This window comes from Euwallacea fornicatus, chromosome 2, assembly GCF_040115645.1.
Source record: "Euwallacea fornicatus isolate EFF26 chromosome 2, ASM4011564v1, whole genome shotgun sequence".
Classification (NCBI taxonomy): domain Eukaryota; kingdom Metazoa; phylum Arthropoda; class Insecta; order Coleoptera; family Curculionidae; genus Euwallacea; species Euwallacea fornicatus.
The window spans coordinates 642,853-661,804 of NC_089542.1; the positions used below are offsets into that span (position 1 = coordinate 642,853).

Sequence of the window (18,952 nt, forward strand, 5' to 3'; positions counted from 1 at the left end):
ACTCCGAAATAGTAGTTACTGTATAATCACCAGTGTCGTAGAATTAAAAAAAATAACTTATTTATTACAATAATCCGATAGGGTTCAAGTCTGCGAGTCAAGCAGGCCGAAGGGGTCCAAATTAGCTGAGTTCAATGGGAAAGCGTTTCTATTAGTTCTTATAAGCAGATCTTGATTGTGCATTTTGAATGGGGTAAAGAGAACATAGGCGGCGCCTCTGGTTAATAGAGCACACTCCTGCAATTTCCCGTCGTCGACCGACCGATGTCCACCCACCTGCCTTCCTTGCTTTACACTTAATTACTCTGGCCTGTCCAAGGGTGAATTCTAATGAAAACTAATGTGCTGGAGCGAGTACAGTGAGTAGGACAGAAAAAATTCTTGGATATCAACATGTGGCTAATAAAAACAAATTAATCGTGCGTTGATTAGTATAATATCGTTTGAGTGTGGGCGCGGTTTGATTATTTACATTTTTTGTTAATTATATAAAATTTAGCGATGTCTAAAACAGAAAAGTACGAATTTAAACGATTTATGCCAAGAAATTCTCTTAATGTGTGTGTGTGTGTGTGTGTGTGTGTGTGTGTGTGTGTGTGTGTGCGTAGTACAAATTTGCGAGTTCTAGTGATGGCTAGAGCTCCTTCACAGAAAAATTAAAATATAAATTCCAATGGCTATCACTCCTCTTGCACTCGTACGATACTAGCTCGACTCGTCGCACATTTCCACGGGCGAATCCTAGCTACCATCTGATTCGTATAGCACGGCAACTCATACGACGAAATTACGAATGAAGGGCGAGTAGCTCTAGACGTGATAGCTGGCCTTTCCTCTCAGTCCATTCCACTCCCGGTCGCACATGCGCGCGATGTCGCATATTTTACTTACTCATCGATGGAAAAACATGCGACGCGGACTGCCATCACCGTCATGGTATGCAACAAATGTGCCAAATGTGGAGTTCACTTCCTCGACAGACATCTGAACCCGCAAGTTTTCGAGAGGACCCAGAGCAATTCGCGCAGAACCAGGACGGAAGCTGCTCTTCTACCACTCTCTTCTTTGGCAGCAACCCTGCAGGTTTACCGGGCGGTGATGTAGGGTCGTCTGGAGGAGTGGCATCGGAGATTCGTTTAGATCCAACATAATACAAACAGGAAAATCCACATTCCTCAATTATGCAAATTGGTCACGTGGCACAAATAGACCTATGTAAACGTTAGATGGGTTTCAAATAAGACTGTTACACGAAACACTTGCAAATGTATTAAATACCCTTAATGCCGTGTCCCGAGCTTAACCATTGTCATTATTTGCCGCGTCGCAAGTACAAGTAGAATTAAAATCCCTCATGTTTAACATTATTGGACCATGGAAGGCACAAGCTAAAGTCAACCAAGAAGAACATCGCCAACGGTCGCGTGCCCTTATCTCTCGTGTGCCAAGTACTTCTTCACGTGGTGGTACCCTTTTCAAGACAGATCCGCTTCGCTAATTCCATAACTCCAGTGCTCACAAAAGGACGTCTTCGCGTACCGGGTCGATCTAAAAATATAATGAAGGAGATCGCTGGTGTTTCGTTAAACAAGTTCCGAACTGTTTCGTTCAACCCTGCATCCCGTTTGCCACTTAATGCCGACGTTCCTTCGCGACATCCCACTTTGTGCAACATCTAAGTAGAGGCTTGCGATCACGTAGTTTTCTACCAACCCCGGTAATACCCGAGGGATAATTCACCCCTGAGCACACTGTGATCTCAAGCGTGGATTTATTGTCCGCGTTGTGGCATATGGTCGGTATTTCAAAGAAGTTCGTTAAATTAAAGTGAGAGGGGTGGGGGAGGGGGGCTTTCTTGAAATTATCGTTAAGTTTTCTTTGAGGTTCGAATTAGTTCCTTATGGAATTCGAAGACGCGTGTTTTTGTTTGATGGTTTTAAAAAGGCTGATTATGTGCAAATAAATCGTTTCTCGTGTTTTCTTCTTCGTTTTAAGTTCATTCAATGTGATCGCGCAGTTGCAATAATTCACATCACGCAAAGTTCCTTACTTTAATGTTACATAAAAGTTTTGCAATATTTTTATTTGTGTAGAGTTTTTTTTTGTTTTTTTTTTTTGGATATATTGGAATTCCCCAATGGTAAGTGACCACGTTCAACCTCTTTACGTTTTCCTTTTTATCCACCGTCTTCGCGATTTTCGCCGCAGCCCCATAAACGTTTGCCGGGACACATTTAACATGTTTTGTATTCAATTGAGCCACAAATTATCCAATTGCCATACAGACATAAAAAGCCGCTAACACGTAAACTACCCGCCAATAAATAAATTCACTCGACCCGCATAAAAAACACATTATAAGCGTATAAAAATAAATAACACAAAACCGGACACGCGGCCCGAAATCGATTCCCAATAAACCATAATAATATTTTCTACATAATTAATACAAAAAGCCCGATTTTACGGCCGCTCTCAATGAACAACCGCAATCCGAAACACTGAAAAAGTATTAATAGGTGTCATTGTTGATCGCCAATAAAAAAAAACCTAAAAAACAAAAAAAAAAGACGCCCGCGCGTTTCTTTTTTTGATTTTTTTTTCAGTAGCGCGCGGGGCCACTTGTTGCCGCCGGCCCGCTGTTTCGGGCGGAAATCAATACAGGGACGGACCCCCGTGGCCGAAAGTCCGATAAGCGAATGGCTTTTTTGTCGGAGGGATAATGCTGTCATTTGCCATGCAAAAATGGAATGTATATTTGTGTGTATAGAGAGTGGTTATGTGGGTTTTAATCTGCAGACTGCTTGTGAAAGTTTTTATAAATACGGGAAATCATCTACGAGTCCACAACGGTGAAGGGAGATTGGTCCAAGGGCCAGTAAAAATTTTGTTTTTTTTTTTTTTTTCGTCACTTGGGTGATTCATTGAAACGGCACCTCCCCTCTCCTACCCGCCCCACAGATTGGAAACAAACAAAAATCGAGAAAAAAATTGTCATGAAAGTATCTATGTGGATTACAAAATTTTGCCCAACATGGAAGATGCAAATTTTTCTCCCATACAGATACCATATTAGCGTTGCGTTTTTCCAATTTTGGCTTATTGAAAATCTCCCCCGCCCATACTCCACCGGAATCATCTTTTAAGTAGCAACCTTCAAACTGCTACTACTGTTATTTAAGAACTGGTACTATTTAAGAAAAACTCATTTTTTCCGATCTTTTAAAGCAAGCTTAAGATTTCTTGGCGTGCCCAGATTTATTTAGAGAGTGAACTATCCATTTCATAAATTGTAAGTTTCCATTAGAAACTTTAAACTGGATAGCCGTTCGCTACAGTAGCGCTTCGAAATAATTAACTTTTAAGAGTTTGCGTGGAAGAATCTACTAAAGAAAAACAAAAAAATATATTAAGATTTGCCGCTTTTACCACAAATAGAATCGAAAACAAAGGCGATTTAGGAAAACAACCGTTTTGTGATTCGTTATTTATTTATTTATTTTTTATTCTTAAATATTTTTAAATATTTCCAAAAGGATCCTGTAGTATAGAAAACGGTTTAATAACTCCAAAAATATTTAAAAAAATACAGGGTGTCCGAATGAAAAATTGAGAGGCGCGATAACCTTCGGCCGTATCCGATGGAACAAGGTTCGGAATTACTCAAATAAATTTGTAGCATTGAGCAAGTGATCAGAGTTTCAGAGTTCTATATAAAATGGTAAAAAAGCTACAGAGTGTGCCCAATACCTGTTGTTTCCGGTGAAATACGTTGACACTTGATTTAGTTTTCAAATTTTTTGGCATTTATGAATCATTCAATTTAATTGTACGTAATCATGGTAACTGCGATTCAGTTTCTCTGCCGATTAAATGATTAAATGTTTTCGAAATATTTGCATTATTTATAAAGCGTGAATATAGATAGCATTTAATAACAGGTAATCATACTAACTGATATTCAGTTTTTCCCCCAATTAAATGATAAAATCATAATCCATAAATAATGCAAATAATTCGAAAACTGCTGAATCAAATGTCAACATGTCACATAAAATTTTGAATGAGAGCGAAAAATCTCTCAAAAAAAAAAAACGAAAATAAGGTGTTTCACTTCAAGTTTTCTAACTTAAAAAAAAAAATTTTTCAGCCACCTTTGTAATTTTCTTTCGTATCCTTTAATAATATTTTCTAACGATTTTGTCGTAGCCCCGCAGCTTTTCAATATTCAAGGGTCATTCCCCATCTTCAGCAAGCAATGAATTCAGAAACAGTCTAAATACGAGCAACCACCCTGTACATACGGCAACCTTTTTGAAGAATCAAGTTTTTTTGAAGATAACCCTGCATCCCTGCGTCACTATTATGTACCTCTAATTTATCAATTGACAGGATTTAGGCGTACAGTCAACAGCTATAAGGTTTTTATGTGTACTGGATAACGCGCTTTGCCATATGGTTTCATGCAAATAGAGAGTTGTGTGCTTGTTTGTTTCTATTTAAAAATACTTTAACTGTTTTCACCAATTTTTCCCATTTTTAAAAAGCCGCGTGTTTTCCAAATAATAACTAAATATTTCTTTTCACTCTAACCGAAAATAAAGCGATTTTGAGACCGTAAACCTTAGCCCAAACAAAGGCTACTGGGCCACTTGGCCCGCACCTCGATATTAATCGTGAGTACCCCAGATAATGCTCGAATATTACTCGAAAATGCTCGAATCCTCCTTCCGAAGGAGGGACCTCCTCACTATCATGTTCAAAAAATTTTCAAGGAAACACTTTGATCATGCTCTTTGAATTTAAATAATTCTTTTTCGAATTTGAAAAGATTTTATTTGTGCGTTGAGTCTCGGTTTCCAGTGATGATACTTAGACCTTTCGTCGCTTTTTTTTAAGCTCAAAACTGAGAAACGAAATAGTATACTTACCGAAGAAATAGTGCTTTTGATGTGGTACAATATAAAGAAAAGAATCAACTCCCAACTCTTGATATAACATTTTCGCAAATTAATTATGGATGAGGGCAGTTTCCCTACGAAAAAAATAACGCAAACGGGTACAGAAGCTTAATAATGCTCTGCTGTGCCCCAAGGATTAAACCCCCGACAGCCAGACCCAGAAAAAAAGAGGCGGAATTTTTGTTTAATATTTGCCGATACACAAAACACAAACTGCAACAAGGGTCCATGCAGATGAGGGATGTGCATCCATCATTTTGCAATGCAACGCCCGGTCGATACCCGGACACGTAGAACGAATGTATAAAATTTCCAAATCAAAATAGGCACATTTTTCGTACTCGACTAAAACTGTCGGCCATTTTTCCCGATCAATAGGGCTAAAAGACCTATAGTATCAAGTTACCACAAAAAGGACGAGTTTTTGTTTCGGCATTCACACGTCATTAAAAATGAAATACTGAAACCCTTCAAATTAGAAAATAACTACATGTTGGTACAAATTTTCGGATACTTTTGCAACAAGGATTATGAGCCAGAATCAGCCCTGCAGCAGATGTAAAAAAAAAAACGATTTCGTTAGACGCTCTCTAGTTCATATAAACTATTCTGACCCTTGTTGTCTACATTGTCTACGCAGAGGAAACAACGAACATGTGCACGATTCGTTCCTTTAATTGGTAGTAGGTAATAAACAAGTGGATTTATCGCAAATGCGGTTTACCGAAATTCATGGGTGCCGCCTCTGGAAATGGTCATTTATAGGGAAATTGTCTGACCAAGTGGAGAAATTATGTTCATCGATTTGAGGCGATAAAAGAAATGAAATCTCGGAGATCCAAGTTTGGCCATAGTGCTCCAGACAATGTCGAAAAATTCTTCCTGTATTGATCCGATTCCGTATTCTACTGCCAAACAAATAATTAAAAAATGCAAAATATCCATCATTCTGTCGCACAATCTTACGGCGTATGATGCACACGTCCTTTTAATTATTTCAAAATTCATGTGAACATCACTAGCAGTCTGGTTTTATCATCGGCCAGCATGATGCGTTTCTGATAAAGAAATTACCATGGGTAAAATAAATTTAAATCCATTATGGAATAGTTTTGGAAATAGTTGAGGAATGGAAATCGGTATCTACACGCAATCGAGTTAACAAACGGAATCAGGTACAACAATGACTTGTGCAGTTGTAATTTATTTTGCCAAATTAATTTCAACAATACTGAGCTTGTTACAAATCGTAAAAATGTTTAATGCCACTAACGCTAATGACGTAATACTGCAATCCGAATTTACATATTGGATTCAGTTATTGAAGATTGGACGAAGGGTTATACATGTCCATGGGTCTCACCGAGTTCTTTTACATCCCGTTTCAAGCACTCCCATCTCTACTTGTGATCGAGTGGACCTGAGACTAATGCGAAAACTGCTCGCTTATATAGTCGCTGGGCCCCCTCCCATTGGTTGAGAATGGAACTGTGCCCAGTCGACTAGCATCTGTTCCAAGAAACAGCAGGTGCCAGATAGGTGCGAGATCCGAACTGTTACCAACATGTTGCTGTTATTTTCTTACGCTTTTACTCCCTGTAGTTTTTTCCTTGGTTTTGTTCCTGCACCTCTTTTCCAAATCTCTCTTTTTTGGACGTCGTTTTTGGCATAAGAGTACCAACTCGAATGTATAACGCTTCGGATCTTCGTTGTCTCACTGGGTCAGTAGGTATCGAGTTATTCATCAAGTCCTTCGGAAAGCGGCATCCAGAGGTGACACCTCCTTTTACAATCAAGTAATTCGTTGAAGTCGCAAATCCGAAGTGCCTGGAAAAACGATTATTTTAGGGAGTACTGAAGATTGAACGCAACCATCTGAATGGTAGACGCGCTACAGTTGAAGAACGTAATGTATGAACGGCAAAATGCCGTACTTAGCAAATTTTGAAATATGCAGTTCACTTCAATGTAGGGAATAACTATTGTTTGTAAAGCGTAGATATAGTAAAATCACATTTTAAGTCGCATATTGTTAGTTCTTGGAATTAAAGGATTATTCGGAACAGTGAATAAAAAATTCAGGTCCGTATTCGAAAAATGAACCTGCGGGATGAGCCGCAAAATGTTGAAACGTCAAGATAATAGCCTGGGAAATGCTCGAAGTTTTATTACAACTTTCTTTCCGAGAAGATTTACGATACTCTATCTCTGATAACTCGAGAGCATGATTTTTAATTGCGAGCATAAGAATGGGGCCAGTGTTGGCGTAGCTTGGAAGCCTTTCGTTCCTCCTTCAGCTCCGCCACCGTCCACCCGTCCCCCCAAACCCGAGCAAGGCTCCCTTCTAATAAACGAAAACAAAAAAAAAAAAAAAACGCCACCAACATCTTCCCCCTGAAGCCTCGAAAAAACCCTCTGAAATTAAACATATCCATAAAATTAAAGCAGCAGATAACGGGTCCGGACGCAAGAGCGAACACCCCCGAAACGCACCCAACTCCTGTCCGACCCCAACTCAAACCACTTTTCCTCCTGCTGCCGCCTCGTGCGTGCAAAAAAACTGCGTCGAAAGTTCGAAAGTCTGCCGAAGGACGATGGGGGCACCACCGTCCGGCATCCTTCGGCGTCGCGACGCTGCTCATGCGTCTCCCCACTCCTTGACGCGGCCTGATAGTATCCCACAAGACGGACATTCATTGCCATGTATCCCAAGTGTTATCATTCCTATGTAGTAAGTGTGCGCGTCTTTTTTTAGTTTCGGTTTTTTTGGTTACTACTACAACAAAAAAAAAACAAAAAAAAATTAAGGAAAAATTTACAAGGTAAGTGGGCTGAAAGGCTTACTGCTTTTTTTTGTGCATAGCAATTTTATTGGGCCGCTCGAGGAGTGCAGTGAAAAAAAAAAAAAACGAATTGTGTGACAAGTGCTAGGTGGACAGTGGCCGGCGACGAACAAAAGTGGGAAAATAGTGAAGGATGAGTAGCAGCATGTTAAGAAGTAAAATCTTTAAATAGTCGCCCCCTCGTGTTTGGCTCGGACTTCCACCGCTGAAGCGTAGAAATGCATGCGGAAGGGTTGAAAGGGTGCATTATTGAAGTCCGGTGGGGGATTCCGGCCCCCGGGTCTAGACTCAAATACGCTGGGATGAAAAAGTAGTTAGCTGGACAGATATATATATATATATATATATATTTTTTTTTTTTCCGAATCCCCTTGCGTTTCGACAGGACATCCTCGGGTTCGACCGCCCAAATGTGCGGACTTTTACAATCTTCCTGTCGCGTTCGCACTGTCTCAGGTTCGGGTGGTCCCATCGCATCGCGCGTTGAACGCCACCAACCCATTTCCTTCCACTGGTCGCAACGCGGAAAACAGCACTCCCCGTCGAAGTTAGAAAACTCCCGGCCCCGGTCCGTCTAACATTCCATTTCAAAACGGCGTTATCGAGCGAACGCTTTTCTGAAACCATCGAAGACGCACCGGGTAGGAGGCGACGAACAGTCCGAAGTGCACGTGACACAAAATTTAAATTATTTAAAAAATCTTTTCCAATTCAACTCCTCCGGTCATTTCCAATGGGATTGTGTCGTATACAAAAACAAAAAAACAAACAAAACAAACCACCATCAGGATTTTCAGTCGGTCTTTCTCTCCCTCTACCCGGACAAACTCGTTAACTTCGAGCCATCCCTGTACAAAGCATCGTTTCCATTATTCCATTGTTTTCATGTCTGACCTCCCGATAGCTAAAAAAAGTTGAATAAGCTTTATGTGCTGAGACCCATAATCATGGTGAGCTATGGATCAGTAGGCGCCTTTTTAATGCTGGATCTGACTTCAGTTTCAGCGAGAAAAAAAATCTCTTTTTTTCTTTATTTAAGTTTGACGTCGAGGACGCGGACGTGCAATGCACTTGGATAGGAGTTAGTGTTGGAATTCGTGTCAGTTGCTTAGAAATAAAAGTGGCAGGGGTGCTCAGGCGTTTCTGAAAAAATTTACGTTGCGCATTTCCCACTTGGCTTTCGTGTTCGATTCTTGGCACCTGACTTAATGCGAGTACTTACTTTTTTGCTGGTCGCTTAAAGGACGGTGTCGTTGGTGCCACCTCTGGAGATGTTACGCATGAGAACGATGCCTCTTTTCTCCGTGATGCTCTCAAATATCGCGAAAATTAAAAAGAAGGATTATTAAGGGTCAGTAGCATTCAACCAGTCGTAATTTGGTTATTATCGGAGAAGTTGCTTAACTTAATGCGACTTGTATTACGTTTCCACGTAAGAATTTATATCAATGATAAATGTTTAAGTTGGACAAAATGTGCTGCTTACACTTTCGTTGAACGTTAGTCCATGTTCAGCAACGGTTTTTGCAAAACAATAAGAACGATCGTTTCCTAGACATTTTGACGTCATCACTAAAAGGCATTTTGAATTTACATATCGCTTTTTTTTAATTTAATGTCGACTCGAGTTCGCGGCCATTCCTTTGCAAATTCCAAATCAAGCTGTGCAAATTTTTAAAAAAGTAAAGATTTTCGAAACGACTCCGCACTGTTTTTGACTAATTTTTTAATTAATGTTGCATATTTCATGACTTCAACCGTTCCTATTCTTCGACATCTTCATGTGCACTTAGCGATCGAACGCACGAGTCGTTTTATTTACTTTTCTTTTTTCCCTCTCGTTTTCGACTTCGTTGAAAGTTTACCCACCATGGATTCGTGTAAACGATTTACGAAAGACTGAGTCAAATTACGTAACCGCATTTAGGTCACAGAGCTTTCAATACGAATCGCAGGTCGTTCGAGGAACGAATCTGTCAGTATAACTGTCAAACGGCCCGAAGTGCACACAGTACGTCGCAGATAAGGATTTCTAAAGCCATCCATGCGTCGTGTTTAAAGTTCTTATTTTTTTAGATTATATCTATCACAGACGTTCTCTTATAAATAAATGCTTAAGGGTTAAAACCAAAGATGAACCGAACATGTGAAAAATCAAAACGATGATCATAAATTGAAAAAATCTCCTCTAATTCTTGCATTTTGAACGATATGGAAAATCGGGCTAGGGACATGGATTTCTAATGGAAAATCTGTCTTTGTAATGTCTGACTTCCATTTTTCTATGGTAAGTAGTTTTCAGTTATGTGCGAAACACGATAATCGTAATATAAATTTTTCTGAGATGATCTAGAAATATCGAAGCATCTTTTTCGTTGGTCTCGAAATTGGGCGACTTTTTTTGGTTTGAACAACCTCACATGTCTTTTTGTTGCCGTTCGCGAGATCTCAACGTTGGATATCCCTGTCTTGGGCACCACAGACACTGTATATCTATTTTCACATTGGCGTTAAAATGAAATTAATATAATTTTTGAAAATGAAACGAGCGCAAAGTATCGACAAAAGGTAAATTTTTTTTTTCACGATGAGGTAAATGTCATCTATGTATTTTTCTAGAGCAACGAGACTAATGGAAAAAATCCCATTTTCCAACGTATATAAAATAATTCAAATGAATTCATTTTTAAATCAAAAACAATGACCGTTTTCGATTGCGAGCAATCTTTGGAAACGCTAAAAATACAGATTATTTTATTTTAATGTGATTTTTGCAACAAAATTTTAAACATTAAGAAATACAATTTCCCGATTCTAGTATAAAGTTCAAAGTTGGGCTTTTAAGATATTTACTAAATGGATTCGAAAGGAATTTTATAAAAAGTATGAAACAAGAATAGAAGGCATGAGGAAGAGAGAAATTTAGAGAAAGAGAGAGAGGGAGAGAGAGACAGAAGAAACATATAAAATCGATAACGATTATTTTTTTAACTTACATCTGAAAACTTAAAAATCAAATATTTAATATAGATTCGAATATATAAATCATCTCAGTCCGAGCAGTTCACTATATATATCCACCAATTTTCCTTTAACCAAACCAAAACCGTAATCTACGAAATTTGAATATCGCGCTGGACGCCATCGACATTAAACAAAGCTTAAAAATTGGTTTAGCATAACGGTGCAAATCTTGGTAAACGGAGCTAAAAACCAAATGTGTGTCATACCTGCCAGGATTGTAATACCAACGTGTTCGTGTGAACTCGAAATAAGTTGCTAACTCCTATTAGAGTTCGGAACTAAGTGGAAAATACATCTCCAGGAGAGGAAGTGAAACGTAATGCAATCATTGAGTTCTTTAGAGGATAAATGGGAATTAAAGTAAAATGCGAGTCATACCGAGAGAAGTTATGACGTAAAACTGGTCAAATTGAAACGCTCATTGCCAGCCTGGGCAAACAATCGCACTGAACGAAATGTGAGTCATACCGAAAAAGATGATGTTATTCATTAATTTATAACCAGATAATCGAGGTGGATGCGGAAAAAGCGTGCCGAGCATATATGCTCCACAAGTGCGCCACATGTGCAAGCGCTGAAACAAAACGAAAAGAACGTTAATAAACAATGAAACCGAGAGTCCTCGCTTAAAAATCTTAGCAGTTACTTAAAAATATCACTTAATTAGCGAGGGGGGATCGTTTCCCCTACATGGGGGGCGTGTCGCGCGCGCCTCGGTGGGGAGAGACGGTGGCGTCGGCGCGCGCTGCGCCCCCTGCGACGTCTTGTGTCAGTCGTCGGCAGGCGTCCTCCTGCAGCGGCGCCTTCTTAGCGCCTTAAACCGACGTCTTAGTTCGGCGCCTTCACTTCATCGACATCCTTCGTGCCGTAAGGACATGCACGTTACGGAACTAGTGCTCTGGTCCGCCAGCGGGAGTTCGACTTGGAGTTGCTGCAGGCCGGCCGACGGAAGTTGCTCTTCATCATACGAAGTTCTGTTGTTATGTGGACTCTAAGTGACTTGAATAGTTGAAGGGACTTTAAGTGCGCGCTTTTTTGTTTTGTTTTTTAGTTATGGATTTACGGTGATTCCGGTAGGTGACGGCGATGCATGGGCCCATTTGGAGTTTTATTTCGGCGCTATTGCTGTGTTTCAGTTTTGTAGATGCATGAGAAAATGTTTTAAAAATTATTTTACATGTGATTTTTTTTTTTTATTTTTTTTTTATTTTACATGGCAAAATCCGCACGAGCGGAATTCTCAACAAAGAAGTTAAAATCAAAAAAAGCGTTTCCTCATCGACTGTTCTCTTCTAAACTTATGAACGCGATAGGTTTAGCAATAGAACAATCAATTGTTGCAGTTTACAAGCGGGTGATAAATAACAAAGAATTAAGCGCACTTTTTAAACAGTTTCTACTTGTTTTAGTTGTTTACATCCATTGGTCGCTTTAAACAACATTTCGCATATTATTTATTGTTGAAAGGCTCGTGCATAGACGTTATTTTAAAAGAAACTTTTCATCGAAAAGGGTCAATTAATGGTCAGGTCAACTTTCACAAAATAGGCATTTTCACTGAAATGTTGAAGGAAAAAGACGTAAGAAACAGATCATAAAATAAAAACTTCTCAAAATTTCGTATCTGATGAAAATTACTTTTCCATGTAAATTTCGTGTAATTTAATATTTGACTGGTAGTTACGATGAGGAAGCTGCATAGGAATAGAATATAAATCACATGATAGGGGGCTCGAGGTAGTTTTAACGACTAATATTGTGCAAATTCATACCAATTTTATATTTACCGATATTGTCATTTTATGTTTACCGTTTCTGTTAATTTTTCTCTTTATTTTGTGGTACATTTATTATCAGTAAATAACGTATATTTAAACAAAACCATAACCATGTGTAGGGTGTGGAATTAATTTAATATTTGTCAATATCGGAAAGAGAATTAAATTTTTTTTTTAAACATCTTTAGTTCCTTCGGGCAACAATTCGGGTTATTTTTGTATTATTTATTAAAGTACAATATGCATCTAATTCAGTTTTGTTTTCCCGGTTCCTCGATATTTGACGTTAATGGCGACAATAGTATAATTTCTAAAATTTTCAAGTTGTACGCTTTACCTAGAGGTCGGAGAGAGAAAATGGGCCTTGTTGCGGTTTTAAACGCGCGTATACCCAAGATACCTCATGCCGCTGCACACATCTTGAAACCGCCATATATTTTTCACTCGTAATTTTTTCTGTTATTACCCATTCTAAGAGACTACGAACACATCCAGAGGGTCCACCAAAAATATGTTCCAAACTACCTGGAATATTAAATAATACATTTCCGTTGCAGAACAATTCCCCGTACCTTTTTGTTCTACAGACATGGGTGCGTGTAAAGTGCTCAGCCTGAACTTAAATAACAAATTTATAATAAATTATAATCAAAACGAAACAAAAACCATTTTTTTAACATAAAAAAATTGCTCCGGCTGGGAAGGTTCCGATATTCGTTTGGATCGGGTCATCCAACTGAAATGAATCAACAAAAACCGATTTCAGGCTGCGACCCTTAGGTGTCCACACCACCGCAGAGGAAATTTGTAGAACAAAAATATATAGGAGCTTGTGCGTATGCTATTTTAGTGAATCCTACTCTGTCTCAAAAATCTTACACGCACCCAACCAGGGCGGTATGCCTTTACATTAGCCACTAGATACCGCTGTCTGATAATAAATAACTAACCTAAGTAGAATAGAAAGCACCCCAGGAATTAAAAAACTGGACTTACATCCCTTGTAATAGCAAAGCACAAAATCACGAACTATAGAGTAACTGCAAAAAAAAAACAATGAAAAAAAAGACACTAAAATGTTAGAATGCAATAGACCCAAATAAACCTTTCGTTATCCCGTGTCTACACCTCAAAACCGAATGACCCTTCTTTCACCCTCAAATAAGGGCCGCAAGCAACTCACCAAACCAGTTCTAAAGAGTTGTCCCTTGGGTACAATAAAACTGGAAATATCGGAGAAGAATGGATTTGTAAGAGGGAGAAAAATGGACAGGGCCGAACTGAGAGTCTAAATTTTTATCCTTAATAGCCTAATAATTAATCTTTCAAATAAAGTTACGTTTCTCGTAATCAAAGCCGGGGATTAAACAGGCTTCATTTTGTGACGAGCTGCATGACGGAGACATGTTATTACGTATGGAATTTCGTATGAAATGATATTTGGTATAACTTCGTACTATGTTGTGGGAGCTCGCTTCGTTCGTTCCGCCGAATCCCACTCGTTACTTACTCAAAATTACACATTTCCTAACAAGTAATTGTGGAGAAAATTCTTCATTATCGTGCAGATAAATCAGTATTATCTCGCTAGCTGACGTTTGCACTTTAAATCGTTGTTCATTTAACTACAGGAATTGGGGAGAAAATAACTAAATTATCAGTTTGAACACAAATTATCATTACAGCCAAATTTCCTTTTTATCATTTTATTACGTCATTTTGTTACATCTACCACTGCTCAAACGCTAAATATTCCAAATTTGATGTATCACTAAGGGGAGGATAATTGAGAGTGCACGTTTTGACGAGTTTTAAAAATCTACAACTAAAGTAGACAATATCACAGAACGAAATCAGTCACTTTAGGTCCCGAACGCGGACGTGAAGATAGATCAAGTTTTTAATGTGGAGGCGTAATTACTGATAGTTCGAAGCTAGTTTAACCTGATGTAAGTCCAGCTTCATCAAAGGTATACAGTTGTAATATTCAAAGTCCCAGACACGTCCCATATTTACGTTGCAAAGCCACTTTAGTATGTTCTCACTGATTGGTAAGTGCTGTCCTGACTCCACCAATACTGGTAATCCTAAACAATAACCTCGACAAACATTTTAACACCCCTTCCAGGTAATTAATTGGCTTCGGTTAAATTAGGGCCCTCAAAAATGTTCGGCGACAGTAATTATTACCAAAATGCCGATATCACTCAACGATAGCGTTTAATATGGCCGATTTAATATAATATCGACTGTTTACCGTGTTTGTTGCGTTATTATGTGTTGTGTGTACTAAAACGTAGGTCAGTGCCAAATATGTGTGAATTTTAATGCAATTGAAGCCGATATGCCTGTTAATAATTAACCTCCGAATAGGGCGGGAGAGGGATTGATTTTTATTTGGGATCGCTTTCGGGCAAAGAGCGACATTTTTCGCGGGGTTCGTCACAAAGGGATAATTATTGATAATTTATTTGTGAAGGTTTTTCTAATTAACACATTTTAAAAAAAGGGAGAGTGAAAAACGCTCGCTTTTCATAAAAACTATTTTGGCCAATCTCTGTCCCATCATTTTAGTAATTTTCAACCATTTTCACACAACGATCAAATAAAAAATTTATGCTCAATTCTCAATGCATCCCCTCTCTTATACTGCTTGCTTTCTTGAATATATGGTGAATGAGCGGCACTCCGTGTGTACATTACCGTTGATCGTTAGCTGGTACGACCCCCATAGTCAACAAATGAAATAAATATCCTTCACCATATTGTCTAGAAGTTCGTACTGCTATGGCTGGTTTGATGAAGTACTTATATTTTATTTCGCGTATTAGCTGAGATTACGGTACCATTTTTTCTTTAACTTAGCTGAGGGTTTTAGATTTGATTCATAATACAGATGCTGTCAAATTAACATTTTTTTCTGCGGAAAAACATTATTCTTTTTTAGGTACCCTTCCCAAATTTCCTACAATCCGGTGTAACAAATTGCGTCATTACATACCTACACTTTTCCTCTTCATCAAAAATGCGCTCGTAAAATAAACTGGCCATCAGATTAAACACCCTCGCATTTTTTTTTTTTTTGACTTTTTGCAGAGTTGGAAAACTTCCAGTTGAATAGCTTGCTCCGCGCAGTGAGGCAAATGGCTTTACGAGTTGGCATTATATAGGTAGATGATTGTGTGAGATTCAAATACATATTTTTACGGCAAATTTTAAAAATTTATCAAAGTAATAAAATTAGATACAAAATGAAACGCGGATTTTGTTACGTGTAAATTAAAGTGTTTTTTTATTAATTGAATTTATAAAAAGTTTTAATCCCGCATTCGTGTGTCAAGTGTTTTATTGTCAACACTCCATTTGTTTTTCCAAACATTTTATGTCCCAAAGAAATTATCAATCTGTAGATTTCGCCCCCGCTCTGAATTTTTAAAATTTAAAATTGAATGCCACCTTTATGGGTCCATTGCCTGATTGCGTTACGTCTTGGCTTCCGCAACCTGAGTTAATATAAAATCGATTAGGGGTTTGTTCGGAAAAACGCGTTTTTGGAATTGAGGAATAAATAAAACGGAAAAATCTGTATTTGTGGCAAAAATACTTTCTTCATATGAGGATATGCAGGTGGTAGAATGAAATCTTTTCGGCAGATTTTCTTTTTAGGCTCTGGCGAGAAATTATAATTAAAAAAAACCAAACACTGGCACCTAGATAGCGAAAAGTGTTTTCGGACACCACCTGACGTCGATTCGGATCAGTCAAGCAATCGCAAGTCGAACCGCTTCAAATTATTACATGAGACAGATTGTTTGTATAATATCGCTGAAATTTGTTGCTAACCGTGGGAAATTGTTCAACGGAAAAGGGCGCCCAACTCAAATTCTAACATGGCTTCGTCTGGAAACGACGGCTCTTAAATTAGAGGTGACATCAATTTGTTAAAAGATCAGATCGCAACTATGGATATACGACAATAAGGCGTTATTACCGAAACACCAGACGAAGCAATTTTCACTGGAAACCCACTCAAAATTGCACTGCAGCTTTTCTCCATGAGGGAAATGGCCAAGTTAAATGATCCCTGCAATTTCCATGGGTTTTGATAGCGTTAAAACTTTGGTGTAGCGATATGTCTGGGCTGCGCTTAACGCATCTCTAAACAATCCCCCATTGTTTACAAACAATCGTCAACCACGTGTTGATCACGTGACCCCTAAACTAAGGCCGTAACAGTTAATGAACAACGGCGTGGTACACCGCAATTAACCATAATGCGTAATCCATTGACCAAATTACGTATACGTATAACCGGTGGGGTGGGGGCGGCATCCAAACACTCTGATTGATATAACCGGGTGCATTGGACGCAAACGCATTTTAACGTGTTAATGTATGTTATATTTGTGTATACGTGCAATGCCGACAATGATCCATAATTGAATAAATACCATCCAGGCTGCGTCACGGTGGTGCGAGGACGAATTCCGCGGACTGGCTAATAACGACACATTTCAGGGGTGCAAAAGGGTGGCAGAATGTGCCTCCAATTTTTGGACATAATTTTAATGTAAAAACTTGCACAAAGGGTTGCAGGTAATGGCCATTGCGTGCGGGGGAGTACGGCGCATTTCCGCCCCGGATATGTCCACCGGTAATTGCGACTAATGCCCAGGTGGAATCGCGAATTATCGCTAAAACGATCCTTAGTCCCTTGATACCTTCATAATGTCTGAACCCAACATGAGAACATATCTTATTGGGGACACTCGATACAAACACTCTTTCCGATAAACCTCTTAAGCGCTAATTATCACAACGCCCTATACGTCATAGGATATGGGGGCGTCCCTCTTGATAATTCTACTTTAATCTTGCACACTTGTTCTTTGTTTTGAGACCAATGTCTACGCCCCGTATTAGGTTTTATTTGTATTGTCTATGTTGATGACACTCTCCTGCTATACCTCGCACATGCAATTTAAGTACGTCGGGACATGAGCGGAAGCGAGATGGAGAAAGAGAGAGAGAGAGAGAGAGAGAGGTCTTCCATAGCTGGGTACTTCGACACTCGCAAAGCCGTACCTCTGGCCTGTGCTCCGGGTCAGGTTCAATTATTTCAATTTAACGACGTAGTCGACTTAAGTACCGAAATGTTTTGTTAACAAAATTAATTCAATAAATTTGTTTTGATTATTTTAAAGATGGTGAAATTTACGAGATCACGTCTCGCGACGTTTACCAAATGGTCGATTTCTTTTCATATTGAGTCATCTTCGATAAAGCCGCACAGCGAGCGGAAATGACGCAACATGGGACAAAAGTTGTACGAAAAGGAAAAATGTTTAAGAAATTTGGGACAAGTTTCACTTTAAGAGCTTCGCTTTAAGGAAGACGGCCTTGAGGGCCTTAAGGTAGCTCGAGCCGGTTCAAGTTACCTTAAAGCCCTCCTCCGAATGTTTGTGCAACTTCACATGATAATCGCTTGATTGCAATTTTAAGACTCGCGGCCCCCAGACGATTTATCACGGACAGACACCTGCAAGTGGACGGAAGTCAGGTTAAGGTTGAGGTGTCCGATTTCTGGACTGAATAACGCTCTGAAAAACTCGCACTTCTTTTACATAACTTGCGCAATTTTGAAGCACGATGAAGCGCCGAAAGCAGGTGGATGTCCGATGATTTACGTTAGACGATTCTTGTCCGTTAGTGTAAACTGACCTAAGTAACACAAAACTGTTTCACAAGCCTCAAATCCCGCATTCTAAAGTCTTCGTTTCTGTTTCAGAAAACGTATACATGGACATACAAAAATGACCGTTCCCCCTTAAGGTAAGTGACTGTATTGACCAATTTAACCTTCAGATAAATATGCCTCGTTTGTACTCGACAACACACTAATCAATATTAGGAAAATAATGTTGGTGGGTGTAGGATGATAATTCGCAATCTGCAAGAAAAGACGCCTTTCGGATGATAAAAATTAACATCAGAAGGAAGCGGATGTGTTATCGAGTTTTAATTAGAACTGGGCTTCTTATTTACATGACCTTATCGTGGGGATACATCCTATGTATCCATCCCTTATGTATTAGGCAGATTTTTTACGTTTCTAGTAATTGTTGTTATGCAACTGGTAGTGGCAATAACTACTTCCTGCTTAAAAACGTACAGGTAATTGCAGTGCATTAAAAGTATACATGAGCATCATAAGATTACTTCCGCCTATTACTTCTACAGAATCCTTCATGGCGGTTTTTTTTTTGTATACATAACAAACAATCCCTTAAGAGCCCCAATCTATTATCTGGTCTCAAAGCTAATAATAAATTAGCTACACTATACC

At 38.9% G+C, this 18,952-nt stretch overlaps 1 protein-coding gene and 1 long non-coding RNA gene across 13 annotated transcripts in view; one reads left to right on the forward strand and one right to left on the reverse strand.

Annotated features, from left to right (window-relative positions):
- The window catches only part of pros (prospero), a 174,002-nt gene that overhangs the window by 103,590 nt on the left and 51,460 nt on the right, over positions 1–18,952 (forward strand). For 9 of the 11 annotated variants that reach the window (XM_066295545.1, XM_066295537.1, XM_066295586.1 and 6 more), the window contains one exon: positions 18,395–18,438. The gene's annotated coding sequence lies outside the window, so the exon portion shown is untranslated. Of the gene's footprint in view, positions 1–7,669; positions 7,784–11,645; positions 11,902–18,394; positions 18,439–18,952 lie in introns of those variants that run through there. The other 2 variants (XM_066295551.1, XM_066295559.1) reach the window with 2 other exon arrangements.
- The window catches only part of LOC136346526 (uncharacterized), a 159,838-nt gene that overhangs the window by 81,539 nt on the left and 59,347 nt on the right, over positions 1–18,952 (reverse strand). The window lies entirely within an intron of this gene.